The sequence below is a fragment of the Peromyscus californicus genome, unplaced genomic scaffold (genome assembly GCF_007827085.1).
Source record: "Peromyscus californicus insignis strain IS unplaced genomic scaffold, ASM782708v3 Scaffold_11__1_contigs__length_118956290, whole genome shotgun sequence".
Lineage (NCBI taxonomy): Eukaryota > Metazoa > Chordata > Mammalia > Rodentia > Cricetidae > Peromyscus > Peromyscus californicus.
Genome location: NW_026294402.1, coordinates 91,014,278 through 91,037,440, shown reverse-complemented (window position 1 = coordinate 91,037,440; position 23,163 = coordinate 91,014,278). Strand labels below are relative to the sequence as shown.

General features: G+C 46.2%; 1 protein-coding gene and 1 long non-coding RNA gene across 2 annotated transcripts in view; one reads left to right on the top strand and one right to left on the bottom strand.

The window, feature by feature from the left end:
• LOC128097209 (uncharacterized) overlaps positions 1-23,163 on the bottom strand; it is a 45,036-nt gene that overhangs the window by 12,937 nt on the left and 8,936 nt on the right. The gene's annotated exons all lie outside the window — the stretch shown is intronic.
• Positions 10,856-23,163, top strand: part of Zbtb38 (zinc finger and BTB domain containing 38) — a 73,134-nt gene continuing 60,826 nt past the window's right edge. Inside the window, exons 1-2 of the mRNA XM_052717524.1 lie at positions 10,856-11,174; positions 12,191-12,273. The gene's annotated coding sequence lies outside the window, so the exon portion shown is untranslated. The remainder of the gene's footprint in view (positions 11,175-12,190; positions 12,274-23,163) is intronic.

Below are 23,163 nucleotides of genomic sequence, written 5' to 3'. Positions count from 1 at the left end.
TCGGGAGGCAGAGCCAGGCGGATCTCTGTGAGTTCGAGGCCAGCCTGGGCTACCAAGTGAGTTCCAGGACAGGCGCAAAGCTACACAGAGAAACCCTGTCTCGAAAAACCAAAAAAAAAAAAAAAAAAAAAAAAAAAAGAAAGTTATAATCCTGAGCCAACCTCTCCACATGTGAAATTTCAGGCATGTACCATTCGATTCTGTGTCTTTAATGCCTCTCATGGATCATCTTAACTCCACAAGGCCGAGCATCCCAGTGATGTGGAAACGTGGAAAAAATTTATCTTTGATCTGAAGGCATAGTCCACTTAGTAAAATTATTGTAAGTGTTGACTCCAACAGCCAAAGACTCCCATATATGTGCATCGACATTATTTCAGTATGTGCCCAGAGAAAGTGTGGGGATCTTAACCAAAGGAAGTTGCCATTTTGGTCAAAGCAGTCTCCAGTTGGCATTTTAATATAGCTCAATGTAACAACTCTCATGGATGCTAACCTGGATTATGGAAAGGGATGAGAAAATAGAAGCTCTTTTATTATACTACTTTTATTTGAGAGTATGCATTACTGTATTACTTATGGATTTTCAACAATTCTAATATGTTTTTAAAAGTTTTGTTTATTTGTTTGTTTGGTTGGTTGGTTTGGTTTGGTTTGGTTTTAGTTTTTCAAGACGGGATTTCTCTGTATAGTCCTGGCTGTCCTAGAACTTGCTCTGTAGATCAGGCTGGCCTTGAACTCAGAAACCAGCCTACCTCTGCCTCCCAAGTGCTGGGATTAGAAGTGTGTGCCACCACTACCTTGCTATTTGTACGAGTTAATAAAAAGAAACTGCATGCTCAGCCTGAGCCTACCTAAGCTAGGAAGAAGGCACAGGTCTCAGGCAGGGCACCACGTCACTCCCTGGCCGGGGCTCCTCCACATGGGCACCGCTGACATGGTGGGTCTCCAAATGTCGTCAGACATTCTACAGGAGACAAAAAATCACCTCTGCTCGAGAACCTCAGTTTCTCCTCAGTGAAGAGAAGCCCAGAACCTGGGGAGCTCTCTGTCCTCTTCAGTGCTGACGCTGTAGTTTGTTTATACAGGCTATTCTCACCAAAGCCGCTAGAGGGGACACTCTTCTACACAGAGAGCAAAAACAGCTAAAAAAGCAGGCGGGGAACTTGGTCTCCCCTCTGCTTTGACTGCTTTCTACTTCTGACAGCGCCGGCTTTAAATAGTCTTTGATGTTGGGAGTGATAACCCTTAACCTTGAGACACCAAGGGTTGTCTGTCTTGTGTTTTTCTGGCATTTCCAGACATAGCGGGGGAGAACAAAATGATCTTGGCTTTTAAAAACATTCTTCCTAAGGCAGCCGGATGAATCATCCTTCTAAACAAGAATTTTCATGAGGGGAGCCAGTGGAACATCTAGACCAGGAGGCAAGATCCTAGTTCTCTTCCTGATACTGCCAATTGCAGGCTGTGTGAGGTTGGCCAAGATCCTCAGCCTCTCTGGTTTTACCTATACCAGAGCTGAGGACCCTGAGCTAAGACATTGAGGAACTTGTCTGAGGTCGCTTGGTGTGGTCAAATGGGGATTTGAATCTGATTCATCTACTTCCTGGGGTAGCTGGGAGAATAAAATGAGACGGGGTGTGTTGGAGTCTCAGAAGACAGAAGCATTCAGTTGTGTCCACATTGTGGGAATGAGGAACTGGCTGAGAGGAGCTCTGGGAGGAGGGCAGTGGCTCCTGGTCCTCCACTCTTGCCGGACTCCATCCTGAAGTTCATGGTTTCTGCCCTTCATGATGGAGGTGGCAGGTGCCCTCCAAGCTCTTATGAGTTACTTAAATGACTCAATAGATGGGAAGGATCTACGCTAACACCCGCACCTTTATCCTTCTCTCTCTCTCTCCTTCCCCTCCTTCCTCTCTTCCTTCCTTTCTGTCACCATGGAAAATCAAACCCGGGGCATTGTGCATGCAGGGCCAATGGTCTACCACCAAGCAACACTCTAGACCCTAAAACCATCTTTTATTTAAATTAAAATTTTTTAAGGTATATTTGATCATGTTCTTCCCCTCCCCCAATTCCTCCCAGAACCTCCCTACCCAGCTAATTATATGTTCCCCACTTCTCTCTCAAACAAAACAAAAAGCAAAATAAATACGCAAAAAAAATATCAAAACAAAACAAAATGAAACAAAAAGTTAAAACAAAACAAAAGATAGAATTTGTTTTGTGTTGGCCAACTACTCCTGGACACGGGGCCTGCCCTAGGCTGTGGTTGATAGACCTAACCTCCATTAGTCACACTCCATTAGAGGAAACTGACTGTCACTTTGCCAGTGGGTATCATTTATCAACAGCTTCTTGGTAAAGGGTGGGACTCTGTGTCCACTTCATGCTGCCACGCTTGGTGAGTTCACCATTTCCTTGGTGTCCTCCATCCCCTCTGCCTCTTGCCATCTTCCTGCCTCCTCTTGCGCATAGATTCCTGAGCCTTGAGGGGATGATTTGATGGAGACATCCCATTTAGGACTGAGTGCGCCCAAGTCCCCCACTCTGCACATTGTCCAGTTGTGGGTCTGTGTTAATCCCATCTACTTCAGCTTCTCTGATGAGGGTTGATGCCGCACTGATCTATGGGTAGAGCGCTATGTCATGAGGAGTCATTTCACTGCTAGGTTCCTTTAGCTGAACAATAGCAGTAGGTTTTTTTCCTCTAGGCCCCATGACCTATCTAGTCTCAGGCTCTACTACTTCATCAGTGTCAAGTATGAATTACATCAAGGGATTACAACCCTTGCCTAGCCTTATGTACAATAAAAAAAAAATAATACTAATGGCTATTCCTCTAAAACCATCTTTTAAGCACTTAAAATTTTTTAATATTTAAAAATTGTATTTTATGTGTATGAATGTTTTGTCTGCATGTATGCACGTGTACCCCAAGCATGCCTGGTGCCACAGAGGTCAAATGAGGTGTCATATTCCCCTGGAACTGACGTTAAACAGTTGTGAGCTCCCCATGTGGGTGGCCGGAAACTGAACCCTGGTCCTCTGTAAGAACAACCAAATGCTCTTAACTGCTGAGCCATCTCCCCAGCCCCCATCTATCAATCACTTTTAAAGCCTGAATCAGAAGGAAACAAGTTCCCCTGAGAGAGCCCCAGCCCGTGGTATACTGTAAAATGGAAGCAAATGTTCTGCGGCTGACGTAGTTAATACTTCTATCTTGCTTTCTTTTACATCGTCACTTAAGACCAATGTTGACCCACTAAAACAATGACTGCTGGCCTGCAGCTTTAAAAGCCTGCCACTGTCAGGAATGGTGATGTGACACATCCCTGTAATCCCAGTCCCAGGGAGTAGAGGCAGTCGGAAGGAGACATGAGGCTAGCCTGGGCTTCATAGGGAGATTCAGATTTTAAAAGCTAAGGGCTAGGGATGTGGCTAAATAGCACAGCCCTTGTCTAGCATGTTACAAGGCCCTGAGTTCAATCTCCAGTACTGCAAGAATAAATAAGTAAAAAGAAAGCCGTGTGCTCATGTCTACGGAGGACAGGAGGGAGCACTGCAAGAAAAGGAAAGCAGTGTGCTCGGGTCTGTGGAGGACGGGAGGGAGCACCCCAAGAATAGACAGTAAAAGGAAAGCAGTGTGCTCGGGTCTGTGGAGGACAGAAGGGAGAACCCCGAGAATAAACAGTAAAAGGAAAGCAGTGTGCTCGGGTCTGTGGAGGATGGGAGGGAGCACCCCAAGAATAGATAGTAAAAGGAAGGCAGTGTGCTCGGGTCTGTGGAGGACAGAAGGGAGCATAAATTCCTCACACTGATCAGGGAGTAGGCAGGAGATGTGGTCCCACAACTCACTCAGGGAGTCCCAGATATTAACTTGTTTCAGTTTCCCAGGGGCTGACTTCAGGGGGCACAATTCAGGAAGGACAATTCCACATTTAAAATCCCAAAATGTGAGGGGAGCCACTGGGCATCAGCTCCTAGACTGCATCCAAACCCTACACCGTTAACAGGAGGGACAAGTGGTCACAATATACTACAGAAAGTCAAATATAGACTATAGAAATCCAAATCCAACACTTACTGAATGCTGGTCCTTTATCACACAACAGACGTTGAACTAAGCACTTACATGGTGATCGTCATAAACTAAGTTGGAATGAGATTGTTTTTCTTCTTGTTGCCTGCTGAAGAGGTCTGGCCTTTCCAGTCGAGCTTTTCCTGCTCCGTGGGCAAAAGAACTGGACAGAAGCAGAACCAGAAGAACACTGGTTAGGGCTGGGCTGGAGTGAGAAGCTCAGAAGGAGCTTGGGAAAAAGGCAGCTGGAGCTGTGGGAAGCAGGGCGGACCACCGAGGAGCACCATGGCGCTCTGCACAGTGTGTCAGGTATGAGACCCCCCGTGAAAAGTGCAGGTGTGGATTAATAATTAATTTCAGATTTGGGGGGCGTGAGTGTGACCTGGCTGTGACGCCTGTTAGCTCACTGATTGTCAGAGTTGTTTCTGCAATTTGACTGACCACTTAGGCGTCCTATGTGTATGTCCCTCGAGAAGCTTCCTGTTGATTGAAGAGGACGATCCTCCCTAATAACGAGACCATTCTTTGGTCAAGGGTATATGAGTAGCCATGCTCCCTCGTAAGAACCTCCAGACAAGCTCTCAAGGTCCATTTGTAGGACACAGGGAGGAAAGATTCCAGGACTCTAGACAGCCCCGTGAAGCTTTGCAATCAACACTCTTACTGTTCTTAGAAAAGAACGATAGAAAACGAGAGAGGAAAGAGCAAAAGAAAAAGGGAAGGGAAGGAAGGGAGGGAAGAGAAAGGAAAGGGGAGAGGGGAAATCCTATAAAATGCAAGGGACCCAGATTAACCAAAATGATATTGAAAAAGAACAAAGCTGCCGGACAGAAACTTTCAAATTTCAAAACTTACGCATCTGCCGTAAGCAGACTAGTGTGGTACCAGCATAAAGACACCTAGAATAAGGGGATGAAAATTAAGAGACCTGCCGGGCGGTGGTGGCGCACGCCTTTAATCCCAGCACTCGGGAGGCAGAGTCAGGTGGATCTCTGTGAGTTTGAGGCCAGCCTGGACTACCAAGTGAGTTCCGGGAAAGGCGCAAAGCTACACAGAGAAACCCTGTCTCGAAAAACCAAAAAAAAAAAAAAAAAAAAAAGAAAATTAAGAGACCAGAAATAAAATCCATTGGTGAAGTTATTAAGGCCACTTCACGTAGTTAAAAAGGAGGTTTATTTAGTGGTGTAACTTACAAATGAAGGGATAGGTAGGTTGCAGGGTCTGGGAAAGACATAGCACAGTCCAGCGGTGTTCTCTGGAGAACTCTACTCGGTCTACCTCCAGCGTCCAGGGTCCAGGAACCAAGCAAGGGTGGCGCATCCAGATCTTGGGTCTTCAGGGCCTTCTTTTAGCCCTGCCTTGTAGGCGTGACAGTTACCGAAGCCTCAATGGGGGTTGGAACTTCCAGATCAAAGCTGGAATGGCTACCCACTACAAAAATCACTGATACTACAACTAGTCAACTTCTTACAAAGAAGTAAAGACAATTCTGTAGGGGAAAGAATAGATTGTCCTTCAAATAAACTCTATTTTAGGCCAATTTTAGATGTGCACTATCATTGTGAGAACAGTCTTCAATAATCGATGCTGGGACAATGGGACATCCACATGAAAACACTAAACTTGGATTTCTACCTCACACCACCTAAAACGGTTCATACAGCTAAGCCTAAGAACTGACCCAGGAAGACTGTTACAGGAAACTCAGGTGGCATCTTCTTGACCTTGGCTTAGACAAAGGTTTCCCAACTCTGCCGTGAAAAGTACCAGTGATAAAAGAGAACAAGAATTTGCACTTCTTCAAAATGTAAAGCTCTTCTGCATCAGATAACATCAAGACTGTGAAGAAACATGGGGCTGAAGTGATGGCCCATCAGCTATGAGCCTTGCCGCTCTTGCAGAGGACTAGTGGTCTGTGCCCGGCATCCATATTGAGCAGCCCATAACTCCAACTCCAGGGGAGCCTACGCCTTCTTCTGGCCTCTGTGGGCACATGCACACAAGTGTGCACATATGATTACGCAGATATGCACACATACACATAAATAATAACAACACAATAAATATTTAAAAGAATGAAAAAGCATGTGAAGCAAGGGCTGGAGAGATGGCTCCGGGGTTGAGAGCACTGGCTGCTCCTTTGGAGGGCCTGAGTTCAATTCCTTGTACCATGTCAGGTGGCTCACACTATCTGTAATTTCAGCCCCAACACCTTCTTTTGGCTTCTGAGGGCATCTGTACACACATGATATTTACACACACACACACGCACATGCACACGCACACGCACACGCACACAAATAAAAAAAATAATAAATATTTTTTAAACCATGTGATAAAACAACCATAGACAGGGAGATAATATGAAATATAAAGGATTTATATCCAGAATAGACTTAAAATATAAAGAGCCTCTACTACTCAAAGATTAAAAAAAAACACAGAAGGCAATTTAGGGGCAGATGAAGGATTTGAACAGATAATTCTCTAGAGAAGATATGCAAATGGTCAACTATCTCATGAAAAGTACTTCACATCAATAGTTCTCAGGTAGATGCAATTCAAAGCCACAGTGGGACACCATAACTCACCTACTAGGATGGCTATAATCAAAAAGAGACAATGAACCAGTGATGCAGATACCAGGAAATCAGAAACTTCACACATGACCGGTGGGAGTGTAACATGAGGTAGCATTTTGCAAAACAGTTCAAAAGTTTCCTCAGAAACATTAAGCATAGAGTTTCCACATCTTCCATGTCATGGTTTGAAAATGAAATGTCCCCACAGGCTCATATGTTAAAGCCTTAGGTCCCCAGTGGGTGGCACTATTTGGGGAGGTTCTGGGAATTTTAAGAAGTAGGTCTCAGCTGGAGGAAATAGATCAATGGGGTGGGCCCTATGGGTATCTTGTAGCTGGACTTCTCTTCTTCCCGTTCTTCGAAAATCTTTACATATTAGATTTGGGTTTGGTTCTGCATGTGTATCTACATGGTGTGTATGTGTGTGGACACATGGGAGTGCATGTGCACATGTGTGTGCATGGACACATGAAAGCTTGAAGTTGATATCGATTTCCTCAACCATTTTCCACTTCATCTACTGATTCACTGAACCTGAAGCCCGCCAGTTCCAACCAGTCTAGGTAGCCACTTGCCACAGAGATTCCCCTGTCTCTGCCCCCAGAGCTCTGGGATTGCAGGTGGTTGCCACGCTCATCTGTTTTTTATTTTGTTTTGTTTTAACATGGGTTTTAGAAATCCAAACTCTGGTTCTCATGTGTACCTGGCAAACATTTGACTGACTGAGCCATCTCTCCCCAGGCTCTCCCTCCCTCCTCTCTGCTTCCTACCTGCTACACGTTCCTAGAACCCCGATGTTACTACCCAAATACACGGGGCCAAGCAACCATTGGTTGAACCCTTTGAAACTGTGAGCCACAATGGATGTTTTCTTAATTTTTCCCTATCATACATTCATAGCAACAATAAAAGTAACTAACACAGCTAAGCAATCATACACCTTGACATCAGCCCAAGAGAAACAAAAACTTAAGCATGCATGCATGTGCACGAGCATGCGCGCGCGCACACACACACACACACACACACACACACACACAACAACAACAACAACATTGAAAACCAGTGTCCATGGCAATATTGTTCATGATAGTCTAAAAGTGAGTTGTACTTGTACTACAGACCTGTAACCTCAGCCACTCGGGGGGCTGATGTAGTAGAGCTCTAAGTTCAAAGTCTGACTGGGACACAGGGTGAACTCAAGACCAACTTGAAATAGAAGAAAGGAATTTTTTTTTTTTTAATGCTGGGGATATAGCTCAGGGGTAGAGCCCAGTTTGTGTGATACTCTAGGTTCAATTTTCAATGCTGTACAAAAAAACCAAACAAACTAGTGGAACAATGCAAACTTTCATCAACTGATTGAAAGATAATAAACAAATCGTCTTATATTCATGCCATAGAATACTATTCAGACATAAAAGGAATAGGGAAGGAAATAGTCTACCACATGGACACACCTTGACGGCATCATGCTAAGTGAAAGAAGCCAGTCAACGACAGGCCATGTACTGTATTATTCCATTTGTGTGAAATGTCCAGAGGAGGGAAATCCTTAGAGCTGGAAGGTATGTTGATGCTTGCCTGTGGCTAAAATGTACAATGTGTCTCTGAAGGGGATATGTGACAAAAATGTTACAAAAGTCGACGATGAGTATGTAAATATACAAAGTACGTGCAAATATATGCAAGTATACTAAAATCCATTGAATTGCACACTCTAAGTGGGTGAACTTTCTGCTAGGTAAATTATCTCTTAATTGTGTTTTTAAAAAGACTGAAGGAAGAGGAAGAAACTGGAGGCGGCAAATATGAGAGGGCTGAGGAATTCCTTGAACCCTTAAAGGTTTTCCAGAAAATTAGCAGTAGACAGTTATATTATTGTAGCCAAGTAGGAGTTTCCCCGATGTGGTACAGACAAGAAGAACTCCTGAGGCCACTTCTCTGTATCTCTAAGTGGAAGATCTGCCCAATTCCCTGACTTTATCCCCCCTGCCCCGCCCCCATCCCCATTAGTATCAGCCACAGTGCCGGAAACACAAGGATCTGCCGCTCGCTTAAGTTTACGGATCATTTCTACTTATTATTTTCTTTCCCTCTTTTGTTTGTCTCGTCAGTAGGCACAGTGGGAAATAATGAACCTCTAGTCTTCTTACTAAAGAAATAAAGACCATGGTCCGCGGAGCAGGCTAGGCCACCAAGACCCAGGGGAAACAGAGCAGGGAGGCATCCAGTGGTATTTCTGTAGACAGGGCAGAAATAGATAAATAAACCTTCTACCATACAAGCCTGAAACTCCCAATGCCCTCCTCAGGTCAAGGTCAGGCTCTGGTGGACACTGCCAGCCAAGCTGACCTGTTATCGCTGCTCCCTTGAAGAAAAGCGCGGGTTTCTCCTCGGAAATTCTCTGCTAATTCCACCTGCCTAGAGATCCAAACTCCACCACCAAGTGTGATTCCTGAGTGTCATCTGGCAGAGCCCTCATGAAAAGGTAAGCACATGGTGTCCCCTGGCCATCCGAAACAGACTCTGTGAGCCACGGAGAGAGATCTCCCTGCCCCGCCTCCAGACAGGGAGGAAATGCTGTGAGATCACATTATTACTGAGACCAAAGTCTCCAGCCCCTTCCCCCAAGGGCTGGAAATTCCTGGCTTTTGTCTTCCTCTTGAAATGAGGCATTTGAGAGTCGTGGAAAAGTACAAGACAGAATCACAAGCCACCGCGGAGAAGGTGCCAAGGAGCTCATCCTGACAGGGGCCCGACCCCTGAGCAGACATTCTTCCTGCCACCCCTTTGCCTTGGTGTGACAGCAGAGCACCGCTGGGGCTCCTGCTGTGTCCTGGCCATTCCCAGTGCTGTTCCCAGTGGGGCGGAGATAACAGCAGACTGTTAGGTGTAGGCCCCTTCTCATCCTTTGAAAACACAGTTGTTGTTCCAACTCCTCACCTGGCCTCCCAGTTCTCGAGAGCACTGGCGTGTCCCTTTCCCCTTGTTGCTCCTACCTGCGCAGACTCATCGCTTTAACCTCACGGGTCCTCCACCTCTGCACATGGAGTCCAGGGCTCCGACCACTGTGGCTCTTCACCCCACACCAGAGCTTGGGCCACCGGGCTTCCCTGGCTTTGCCATCTGCCTCCAGCTTCTCCGGACAGACTGCTCATTTGTCAGTGGTGGCATTGGCCCGTCAAGAGGACAGGAGGTCTACCTCACCGAGACAGAACACACCTGATGGTTCTGCCATGTTCTTGTAGGGTCAGGTTTCCAGACCATCTTTTTCTTTTCTTTCCTCTCCTGGAAAGTACATCAGTCAGTCTTCCTTCGTTCACCCCAGCCTCTCAACATGGAGGCTAAAAGAGAATGGAGGTCTGACTGCCCAGGCTCTGCCACTGATTATCTGTGAGACATCAAAGAAGGTCTTTATTTCTCTGAGAACACATTTCCTCATCTATTTCCTCATCCACAGCTTTGTCAAAATAGTAAGTGAAACATTATCATAACGTACTTACCGTGGAGACTTAAACATTCACTGTAAGTTTTCAATATATGCCCTCCACATTTATTTTAAAGATTCCACCTATTCATTTATTCATTCATTCATTCACTCACTCACTCATTCATGGTGTACTTAGTGAGCTTCATGCCAGGTACTGGGGTATGACTATGTCTTCTAAGAGGAAAGCCACTTAGACTCAGGAGGAACAGCAGAGACCTGAGGCCTGCCTCCACAGCACATGCAGACCCACCCTGAGCCCTGGAGGCTGCCCCGGAGATGGTGACGTGAGTTCATCCTTCTGAGTCTTTAAATACCACTAGAATTCTGTGCTAAGGTGAGCACCACAAGGAGGAAGGCACATGACAGACAGGAAGTGAGAGGGTCCTGGGGGGAACCCTGTTCTTCCCTGCTTCTTCTCAATTACAGAGAGTGGCCATGCCTTAGCTGTACAGGAGGGCGATGTCCTTCAGGGCGGCCTTGTTGAATCTGTCTGGGACTGTTCCGGAAGGAGGAAGGGCGGGCGGGGTGGGGAGACAGCTGGAATGTTCTGGCCTGCTGTTCAGTGCAGCCAGCCTGCGAGAGAGAGGAGGGCCTCTGGACATCAAAGGTTCCTTTTGTCCCTTTCCGAGTGGCAGGGCAGCCGGGCCACTGGCTATGACTCAGGCCTGGCCCTGACGTCACCCACGCCCTGCCACTGGCCTCCGTTTGCAGCCAGGAACCTGACCAGGGAGTGGTTCTCATAGCTGCAGCAAATCTCCAAACAGGGAGGCCTCTGCTGTACTCTCTCCGTTTCCCCACAGTCCACCTTAATTTTTTCTTCTTCTTCTTCTTCTTCAAGCCTTAAGGAGGGCTTTACTTGTAAATCGACTGTAAGCAGTCAGAATGAGTGACATCATGAGAGAATTACGTGGCGCAGATCTCAACCAGGAGTTGAGGGATCCAGAGGAAGAATACAGTGGTGACTCCTGAGCCCAGGGAGTTGGCAGCGTCTGGGCTTCAGAGGAGCCAGCACCTCTGAGTAAGTGAAGGCCCCTCAGCCCCTCAGTCAAGGCCCAACACTGTGGGCGCCATCTTGCTCCTCAGAGCCAGGCCTGGCAGGCCCTGGCCCAGAGTGGGTAGTGGGGACTGCCTTTGGGACATCCTCTAAATGCAGCCTCAGAGGGGCCTGCTCTCTCTCTTCCCCATGGGGCCAAACAAGAACGCATAAACAAAAGCTACTCATGCTGAAACCCTGGGGAGAATGTCCTACTGGGTTCAGGCTTCTTGTTTTCTCTGCCCACCTGAGAGCTCTGTTTCAAGAAGGAGGCCAAAATATTTGTTTGGGGTTCTGGACATTTGCTTCCTGTATCTTCTATGGGGTGATCAGACATAAAACAAATCCCATTCTAGGCAAATGTGTGCTATGTCAGCCAAACAGTATTTTCACACTTAGCGGGGGCGGGGTGGGGTAGGGGAGGGATAATGGCAGTCCTGGTAGGTAAGGGTTCGCAGCCTGCCTGCCTTGAGAGCATGTTCCGCGCTCTGGCTGATGCACCTCCATTATCTCTTTGCTGTCCTGTTTACAGTTTTTCATTTTCACTTCCGTTGCCACGGGGACATTAAGCAGAGGTGAAACGTAGTTCATCTGTTTTAATTTCATCTAAAGACTCCTAGGTCTTTGCATAACCTGTCATTTATGAGTTCTGGAAGTCTCTACTCAAGAAATTTCAGTTTCTATGAAAAAATATTTTTCACGTGCATGAGAGCCTCAGGACAGGCCTAGAGCTGTATCTCCGTTCTTCTGGCTTCTCAAGCCCCCTCCTGAGTGAGCGTCTCTGTTCTGTGCATTTGCCTCAGCACATGAAGTCTGTCCTTCAGACGCTAATGTGGTGGCATGTGTTTTAGAAACCAGCCCTTACTTTAAGGCAATGCAGAAGTTTGTCACTTAGCGGGAAACACAAATTCCTTCGTGAACTAACATCGTTTGAGATTAACTATCACACTTTAATATGTCTGGTAGGTCTTGTGTTTTACTTTTTAAATATAATTTTACAGATCAGGCTGTCCTGAAGAGAGGCTGTGCCAGCCTGCTGTTCCTCTGGCTGAAAAAAACTGAGAGCTGTGTGACAAATACTTGGGTGAGTGTCATCTGTCCCTAAAGAGTCCCTACTTTAAGTCTCTAATTCTACTTTTTTTTTCTTTTTGGTTTTTAGGATAATAAAGAAAAGGGTACAGGGCACAGTCACTTCTGCACACAATGACAAGAGCTGTGTCAAAGGGGATGCGTGTCACAATTGGCTAATTGCTACCATAGACCCCAAATATAGACTGGCTCTAACACAACAGAGTTTACTCCTTGATCACGTGACAGTGAAGGTTAGCTGGGGTAGCTCTCTTTCATGCACGCCTTCGGATGCAAGGCTGGGGATGCAGTTCAGTGGGGATGTACTCCTTGCCCAAAGTGCCCAAGTCCCTTGGTTTGATGATCAACAAACACTAACAAAAGCAAAAAAATTCAAAGTTTGAAGGAGGCTCAGGTATCTGCAGTATGTGGTTTTCAAAGTCACCAGGGCGCATCCTTGTGGGCAGTAGAAAAAGCAAAGAACTGGAAGAGTGTACGTCATGGGAGGTTCTTATGGGTGGAAGTGGTACACGTCACCTTTCTTCACATGCCATTGGCTAAAACCCAGGCACATGACTATAGCTAACTAACTACAGAGCAGCCACTTCTCAGAGACAACTGTGGAAAGGTTCTGGAGAAAGGTAATTCTCTTCGGCATTGAAAGTAAAAACCTGGAAATGCTCAAATATAAGGCTTGTAGAGTAGAACAGTGTTTGTGGCGGGGGTTGGTGGTGGTGGATTAGATGATGGGCTGGAGAGGAAGCTCACTTATTGCCCTTGCAGAGGTCAGGTTCAGTTCCCAGTAAACTTGGGCTCGGGAACTGGATCTATCTGGAATTATCCAGTTCCCGAGGATCCAATGCCTTCTTCTGGGCTCCTTGGGCACCAGGCATATACATGGTTCACAAACATACGTAAAATAAGTAGCAGGTATATACACATAAAATAAAAATTAATCTTAGAAAAGCAGATTAGAATGCCAAGCATATAGGGTGCACATCTGTAAGCCCAGGCAGGAGATAGAGGCAAGAGGGTTGCTCATGAGTTCCAGGCCAACCAGGGCTACATAGCAAGACCCTACCTCAAAACAACAGCAAAAATCAGGAGACATGTAGAATTCCCTACTGGATACCTGCGGGTTTTATCTGGCCATGAGGGAAACAACAGTGAAAGAAATTTCCCAAGATGCCTCTGTCCATTCTAATCCTAAGATTTGAGGTAGACGAATCCCTGTTGCCAGTGGCCAAGAAGGGCACCTCCCCCTTGTTTTTCCTCCCTCTATTCTCTCGTTCTAGGTCTTTTCTGGCTTTGTTCCTTTCACGTTCTTGAGTCAAGCAAACTAGCTGGAATTTCTCAGTGGGACCCTGCTCCCATGACTATGAGCTGCAGTAAGCTAGAGGAATGTTCCTGGAGTCCCGAGCTCACGGTTCTGCTCGGTCCTGGAGACTTTGGGAGACTGTTTTACCCCATCTGTACCAGGCCCTGCAATGAGAGGGGTCCTCTGAGAAGAGACCTTCAAATAAAACTATTTGGAAAATATTTTAATATAGACTATGAAAGACTTGGGCAGGAACATTAATACATTAACCCACAAAATATAAAAAAATTATACCTGATGTATAATTCTGGGTGTTTCTTTTCAGGAAGTCTCATTTACTGAAACAAGAGGGGTAAAGGTATGGGCCCTGTTTGGAGAGCCTTGTCTCACTTTATCATTTATGTAGATTTTTAGCCATTGTTGGTCTTTGTAAAATTCTCTTCTCACTGGTAAATGTTAGGAAAGGGTTCCAGTATCACGCCCAGGCTGCATGGTACATCGTTCTCTAGTTTCGTGGTCAATATCTATTTAAGGAGATTAAATGTTGCCACTGGACTTGCTATTCCTGGCTCCCACATCCCCACCCTGAAGAGTGAGCATTGTCCATTGTGTGGGAAGATCTGGCTGATCTGATTGACAGCTTCTTAGAGTGTTGTTAGTCCCTTCAGATCGGGAGTGGGCTGAATAAATAACAAGTTGATGGTTTCTTGTTTTTCAAAAATACTTCCACCTCTGAAAGTCCACTTTCTGGGGTTGTTGAGGATGTGGAGTGTCTGCTGAGCAGTCTGGGATGACGAGGGAGTGAAGAGTAAAGCATACTGAGTGTGGGAATGCACTGCCCGCTGGAAGCAGACATCTGAAGGAGTAAGTTGAGGATGAGCACAAGGTCTCCAAAGTCCCAGCTTACCAGTTTTTCAGGAAACACGGATGCCTGGAAGAGTGGCTGGAGGAGGAGACATTTATTTAGGCTCATGGTTCCAGAGAGTTCACTCCGTGGTTGTCGAGGTTTGTGCTCCTGAGCAGAATGTTGTGGCAGCGGCAATGTGTGGCAGTGGAGCTTCTCACTGTAGCTGGGAAGCAGAAAGAGATCTATGGAGAGACCAGGGTAGAGTCCAGCTGTGACGACATGCCCTCACTCACCTGCTTCTCCCAGGTTCCATCTGCCAAAGCTTCCAGAACCTCCCAGTATTATGACCAGCTGAGGTCCCTGTGTGCAACCCATGAGCCCATGAGGGAGCATTTCAAATTCAAACCTTCACACTGACTAATCATGGCTTGTTAATTTCAGCTACCATCTGATAGGATCCCCTCAATACATATTGCATACCAAATTGATACAGAAGGGATTTCTAACATTTCTAGCTACACTGTATGACAAGGAGAGGTGTGGGACCACCAAATCGAGAAACCAGAATTTCACTACTGTAAACATGTAATGTCTGAAAGAAAGCCACAGAGCCTCATGACCCTTGACAGTGTTGGGAGAGCAGGTGGGGTGACCTCAGAGACATCAGCAACAAGGCAGGATTGCGTACAAGGACACAATTCATATTTTAATATTTGACATTTTTTAAATGGCATCAAAATAGATTTCACAGGAAAAAAGACTTTCATAAGTCTGTTTCACTTTAATCTCGTATTTTATTATTTTTCCACTTTAATTCCACGAGTTGTGTAATTCACATTGGAGACACCACGGTCTTTGCAGAGTTAGGTCACCTGAAGATATTTGCCTGACCTTGTTTATCCACGATGCACACTGACAAGTTGAACACAGCAGCCTCACATGGGCAACATCTGGGCCGCCTGGTGATTTGACCTCAGGGGTTTTATCGTTCTCAAAGCACAGACGTGCTAACTCCCTTCTTCCTGGAGAATTCAGCGTTATGAATGCCCTGTTACCCCTTTTAGAGAATTTTGCAATGAGCTCACGTCATATTTACGAAAGCTAAGAATTCATAGTAATTGAGCTTTGTCATTTCTCACACTGAAATCCCCTAGTTCTCATCAAGAACCAATTTGGAAAACACCACACAAAAGACTTTGGGGTTTTATTGTTAACTCAAGAAGCCTCTGGTTTTTACCAGAACTTTAAAGCTCCTTCTCACCTCCAAAGCAGTGTTTTGTTCTGTTTAAACTACAGTGTTGAGACCCTTAGAGTGAGTGAGGCTTCATGTGCAGAATGGTTTGGACAATGTAGGAACGTGCTTGTCAGAACCATTGCCACCGCACAGTCAGTGTTGGTGTCTTTGATCTGTAGATTGCTATGAAGTACAGCTGTTTTGAAAAATGAAAAATTCTCTCTGACTCGCCTCAAATCTGTGACCCTTAGCTACATGCCTAACCAAAACACATGGTACGACTACTTCAAAGCCCCTTGATAAGGCCTGACTGTGGGCCAGCGGCTCAAAAGGCCGCCAGCTTCACTAAAGTCTGTGAGAGAAACTGGTTGAGTCCTCTCTGTGCCAAGAGATGGTTCCTGGAATTCTACTGAGGGTCCAGCACACTGGAACAAGGTGGCTTGATGTCCACTTCATGGAAGCAATCTTAGTTTCTTTTCTGTGGCCGTGATAAAAGGCCCTGACAAAAGCCAGTTAGGGCAGCAGGGATTTATTTTGCCTCACAGTCTGGGGTAGTCCGTGGTGGTAGGAAAGTCAAGGCCGCGAGAGCTTGGAGCAGCCGGACACAGCACATCCATAAGCAGGGAGCAGAGAAAAATGAACGGCCCTACTCAGTCTGCCTTCTCCATTTCATGAAGTACAGGATTCCCACTCAGGGAATGGTCCTGCCCATAATTAAGAGGGGTCTTCCCACAAGAGTGAACCTAATCAAGATAAATTCCATCACAGACATTCTCAGAGGCTAACTTGTAAATAATCACGGGTATACCCGGAGGCCTGAGTCCTAAGCGATTCTAGAACCTGTCAAGTTGACAGGTGACACTAACCCTCCTGGATGCACTGATCTTGGGTTGCGCTTCTTAAGCTACAGGCAAGAGTTCAGTCAGTCTGTCTCATGTGATGGGGGTCACCCTTCTGTTCAGAATCTCATAGGCTATCATCCTGACTCACAGGAGGAAGGAAGTAGTCTGTGAAAGGCCTTTCTCGTTGACTTAAGTTCCTGACATCAACTATACCAAGGTGTCTTGTGAAAGAAGAAGCTTAAGATTTCCCCAGGGACAGGCTGCATCCTCCATCTGCAGCTGGGCCATGCTCAGCTGGACTTTCAACTTCATTTCAACACTTCTCTTCCTTCCTCCATTCCATATAAGACAAACTGCTTTTTAGTTTGTTGTTGTTTTAGTTTTGGTTTTTGTTGTTTTTTTAATGACTATTATCTTTGCATGGGCATATTTTAATTTAGCCATTTTTTAAATGGATATTTCGATTGTCTCTGGTGTACCACTGTTACAAATATGTAAACACTCTGGAAGGTAAATCCTTATGGGCAATTTCAGACAAATGCCCAGAAAGTGAAGTGTGAAGTTGAATGATCTGTTTTTGAGGTCACCGATTAGTAAATCCTGTTCCAGAAAAGCATCAGTGTCTATTTCAGAATCTGGTCCCCTTTGACCGAACGGGGATGAAAATGTATGCTCTTAGGTCCCGGTGACAACAGAAGCTCTGGTGGCAGTCCCAGACATTTTAGATGTATCCATATCACTCCACGGAGACTTTGACTAACCATGTCTGAGAATCACCTGCTACCTTTCAAATATCGGGAATATACATTTTAACACACACTTCCTACTCTGATATACATCAAAGCCTGAACTACTTACACATTGTGTCTTGTTGATACCTAATCAATTCCATAGGCTTTTATTACACAGAAGACAGTTAGGGAACTCGGAGCTGGCATACTGTCATAGTCTGTATTGCTATAACAAAACACCTGGTAGATAAAAATATCATTAAAAAGATTTTATCTAGCTTATAATTTTGGAAGTTCAAGAACACGGTGCCAACATCTGTGGGTGAGGGCCTCTAGGCAAATGACGTCACCGTGGTGGGAGCACCTGTCAGATAGAGAGGCAGGATCCAGGAGAGGTGCCAGGAGAGGTGCCAGGCTTATTTACGGCAACCATTCTCAGAGAAACTAATCCCATCTCACAAGACCTGCAATAATCCCTTCAGTGGGCAATGCCCCCGTGACCCAATTCCCTTCCGAGAGCCTTACTTCTTAAAGGTCCCACTGCCTCAATACCGCCACCCTGAGGGCCAAGCCTCCAGCGCGTAAACTCTGGAGGAAAAACTGTACCAAACCAGAGCACACATCCGAATGAGAAACTAAAGATTCTTTTGGGCTTCTGAGTTTCAGCTTTATCTGGTATGTTACAGCATGAAGACGATTATTAGCTAGGGAACCAGGAAAGCTGACTGTAAATATGAGAGCAGTACTGTAAACATAATCATTTGCCTCCTAATGATCACCCAGAGATTTATTGGCAGAGGGTGACCCAGACAGAGGACCCAAAGATGCCCAACCTTCTGGTAGCAGACAAAAGGAGCCAACCAAAAGGCCAACTCCTGAAGGGGCTCCTGCCACAGCCGAGGAGACTGTGTCTCTTCTCTGATAGGCGGGGTCATACCTCAGGATACACATGTACAGTTTGGACCTCGGGAGGGGCCCAGGTCATCCTCTTGGTCACCTAGTGATGCCAGACCCTGTGACCTCTGAGCCCTGAAGTGGACTTAGGAGGAGCTAGGACAGTCATTCAGAGAGCATCTATAAGCTACTTTCCTACAGAACTGAGCCACAGTGGGTCTAGGGACAGAAACTAGGACAGCAGAGCAGCGTTGTGTCGAGTGCCAAGCTTGAGTGTGTAGGCGGATCTCAGGTCGGGAGACATGAACCGAAAAGAAGGCAGAGCAAGGGTTTGGTGTGGAGCCCCTGTGGAGCCCACCCCCGGGAAGACTGTGATGAAGTTCCAAGCCACGGGAGGTGTCTGTGGAATCTGAAAGGGGCTGTGACTGAGCCTTCTCACCGGGAAAGTGGGAACAGTGAGCCAGACAGCAGGGACGGGAGCATGGAAACTTAGAAACCGGAGTAACAGTAGCCGCAGAGAACCTGTTGAGCAAACCCAAGCAAGATTTAAAAGCTCTATCATCTGAGAGGAAGTCTAATGGCACATTGCATCCGAACAACATGGCAGAAACCATTAACCTACACCCACCAGTCACAGGATGGTTTCTGATAGCCTCACACTTCTTCTCATTCTCCTGCCTCAACTGCCAAAGGGGCATATCCCGTCATCTGCCTTTCATGTGTTTGTTTGTTAGTTTGTTTGTTTGTTTTGAGACAGAGTTTCTCTGTGTAACCCTGGCTAGTCTCTGTAGACCAGGCTGGCCTCAAACTCCGAAATCTACCTGTCTCTGCCTCCTCCTGAGTGCTAGGATTAAAGACGTGTGCCACTGTTGTTTGCCTTTCAAATTCTACCTCTACAGACTGCTCCCCTGTCAAAGGTCCCCCGTTCACATTCAGATACCATAAACCTCCACGTGGTTCCTCTGTGCCTCTCCGTGTCCACACCCTCAGCTGGTGAAGAACAAAACCCAATGGTAGCGCTTCAGCTGTGCCCATCTCCATGCTTAGACACTGGAGAAGCTGATGTGCCCATCTCCATGCTTAGACACCGGAGAAGCAGATGTGCCCATCTCCATGCTTAGACACCGGGGAAGCAGATGTGCCCATCTCCATGCTTAGACACCGGAAAAGCTGATGTGCCCATCTCCATGCTTAGACACCGGAGAAGCAGATGTGCCCATCTCCATGCTTAGACACCGGAGAAGCTGATGTTATCACCAGGTGTCTCCACTTCTGCACATGTCCCCATCGCCCAAGGGCTGTCCTCATCCCCATTGGTAACTCTTGATTCTTGGCTTTCTAGTCCAAATGTATGAGTGCAAGCTATGATAAGCACGGATTCTAGGGGTGTTTATGCTCTCCCTCAAGTCTGGGGCTCAGCTGATGAAGACGAAGAGTCCAGGGATGACGAGGGTAATTAATCCATGGCCTCACTACGTCTGCTCTATATGAGCCTCATGTTCCTGTTGTCTTGAAAATTTTATTTTATTTATTTATTTTTTTAGTGCTGGGCGTAGTGGTGCACACCCTTAATCCCAACACTCAGGAGAGACAGAAAGGCAGATCTCTGTGTTTGGGGCCAGCAGCCTGGTCTACATAGTGAGTTCTAGGACAGCCAGAGCTACATAGTAAGACTCTGTCTCAAAACAAACAAACAAACACTTTTTAGATTTATTTTAATTTATGCATATGAGTGTTTTCTGGCATGAATGGATATTCCTGCTGCCCTCAGAAGTCAGAAGAGAGCCTCAGATCCCCTATAACTAGAGCTAGAGATGGTTGTGAGCCACCATGTGGGTGCTAGGACCAAACCCAGGTCCCTTGCAAGAGCAGTGCTCGTAACCACTGAGCCACCTCTGCAGCTCCCCTTCAGAACTTTCATGACTGAGGCATCTTCTGATACAGGACATTTTGGTCACTCAAAGGACTGCATCCTCGGGCTAGGAAACTGGTGAGGATGGTACCTCCATACACCTAAGCGGTGGGAGAGAGAAATCAGAGTTCCATGACATCTAGATAGGGTTTATACATCCCACTGGAGAATCTTTTTTGGTCATAGAGCAGAAAGCCCAAAGGCAAAAAGTGTTCAGTAGGTCCTCTGATTGGCAGGTACTGCTGGTAGCCCTCCTCTTACTCATCTGTATTGACTCCATGCCCCACCTCCACCATGAAAAGGGGCATCTACACAGTCTATGACCATAGCAGCAGGAAGGTTCTAGCCCAAGAAAACTCTGTCCCTTCTTCATAAATTTGTATCCCCCTTCTTGTGCTATAGAAGCAGGTACCACTGGCTCAAAGAGGTTTAGCAGCTCCTGATGGGAATATCCATCACCACAGCCAGGAGCACCTGAGCAAGCCTGAAGGCTCACCCCAGACAAGAGACCAGCAATTTCCCATCATCGAAATGCCAGGCAACATAAACTGCCATGTTGACAGTTGCCAGGAAAGCCAAAGCAGTGAGAGCATTTTAGTGACCATCCTACCCAGGATCAGTAGTCCCAAACGCTATTCCTGTTTTATTGTACATCAGCAAAAGGAGCCCCTATATATCTACCAGAATGTCTCAATAGAAAATACTACTGTCGGGGGCTGGAGAGATGGCTCAGCAGTTAAGAACACTGATTGCTCTTCCAGAGGACCTGAGTTCAATTCCCAGCACATAGCGGCTTACAACTGTCTGTAACTTCAGTTCCAGGGGATCTGACACCCTCAGACAGACATATGTGCAGGCAAAACACCAATGCACATAAAATAAAAATAAATAAATTATTTTAAAAAAGAAGAAGAAAAGAAAATACTACTGTCACCAAGGGCAGGCCAGGGCATGGGAAAACTGGATGCCTTGTACCTTTCCAGTGAGAATGTAAGATGGTACAGCCATTCTTTGAAACAGTTGATAGTTTTCTTACAAAGTAAAACATTCTTTCCATATGACCCAGCAAATCCACTCCTGGATACTTACACAAGAGAAATGAAAGCTTACGTTCGCACAGCGGTCTGTATGTAAATATCCATGGCTTTGCATGTAACACCTAAAGTTTAAAAGCCAGCCAAAGAGTCTTCATTCACCAAGCGAATGGGCAGCCAACTGTAGAGTGTGAAACACTATCCACGAAAAGGGCACCTTTTTGCCTACAAGTTAAATGGATCAGAAGGGCCTTACACAGGGTGAAAGAACACTCATCTCAGAGGGTTACATATATATAGAATACTTCCTAAGGGACTAAATCACAGCGAGGGAGGTGAGCTCCATGGCTGCCAGGGTCCAGGATTGGTGGGTATGTGACTCTAAAGAAGGCCGTGGGAGTGGGAGTGATGGACTAGTCTGTGTCCTGATTGTGTAGATGCTGTATGTGAGAGCACGTTACAGAACTACCAGAACACAGAACTCATGTGAAAACCAGATACATCAGATAAGCTCCATCCCTGAACTCAGAGTCAGTGTCCTACCGTTTGTAAGACCCCACTTGGGGAGTACCACACTTTCTATCCATTTCCTTACTCAACGCAGGGTCTTACCTTGAGGCCAGGCTAGACTTTAATTCCCCATTCTCCTGCCTCTGCTGGGATCCCAGGTGTGCGTCACCACCCTTCCTATGCTGTTTCTGTAACTTCTTGTGACTCCTCCCCATTGCCAAAAAAAGAAAGAAAATTTTATTTTTAAAATTTCTTAAACTTTTGTTTTTCTAAATAGGAGGCTGGACAGATGGCTTAGCAGTTAAGGATGCTTGAAGCTCTTCCAGAGGACTTAAGTTTTATTCCCAGCACCCAGGTCAGGCAGCTCACAACCATATATATATAACTCCAACTCCAGGGGATCCAATGCCTCTGGCCTCTGTGTCCACATACATACATATACAATTAAAAATAATAAAATAGGGTCTGGAGCGATAACTCAGGGTTTAGGGACATGTATTGTTCTTGCAAAGGACCCGAGTTGAGTCCCAGTACTCACATCAGGCAGCTTACAACCGTCTGTAAGTTCAGCTCCAAGAGATCCAACATGCTTCTGAGCGCACGTACACACACATGCACACATGTGTAAGATAATAATAATAAAATAAATCTTTTTTTTAAAGTTTTTCAAAATGAAAAAGAAGAAGCAGAGGACATTTCCTACCCTGGGGAAGTGACTGTCCTTTGTTTATGTGGCTGGTGTCTGACTTGTGGTTGGATAGGCCCGTCCAGTCTCCTGGCAGCTGTGGCCTCACCCTCTGCTCCCAGACAGCCCAGTTGCATGGAATCACAGCTCAGATAGTCCTGCTCTCAGTGCGAACATGCCCTCCTCCCCCTCCCTGAGGCTGTAACTTCAAAGCTAAGTAAAGACCCCAAGATCTAAGAAATGGCCACACAGTGAAAATCAGGACAATCACTCTTCTCACCCTGCACCATAATTTCATTTCCAGAATGTGCTTTGACGGCTCTGCACTTCATACAGATGATTCTCTTTACCTCCACCAAGCGGGGCCCCTCCTTAATGGAGGGAGATTAACCGTTCTTCGCCCCCTTTCAATCTTGTTTAGCTGAGAGCTTGCTTTTCCCAGCACTGCTCGCCGGGCATGAAGCTGGCTGAGTGCTCCAGGGTGAGCAAGGTGGCTGCCTTCCGTTTGAGGCACAGGCACTGCGGTTGAACACCTTTTTGCCCGACTTGGCCCTGAAAAGACGGTTTTGAAATTGAACTTGTGAGCTGCCTGGGTCTGCAGTATGGGGTTGCATAAGAACATGGGCATTTGGGTCAAGGGAGACTCTGAGCTCAACACCTCAGAACCTGTCGTCACGGAACCTACGTCTTATTTATTCCTTGGCCCTGCAGAAGGGCCTCCGGTGTCACTTGAGACTCAGGCTGAAGTGTATGAGATACTCTGTGTGGAAGTGACGATATGTCCACATACAAGCCGCTGCCCCCACCCCCCATTACTAGCCTCAGCCCCTAGTTTCCTGCCATGTCTTATTTATGCGTGTGTATGATTCATTTCAAGACCATGAGAGGGGCAGAGGTGT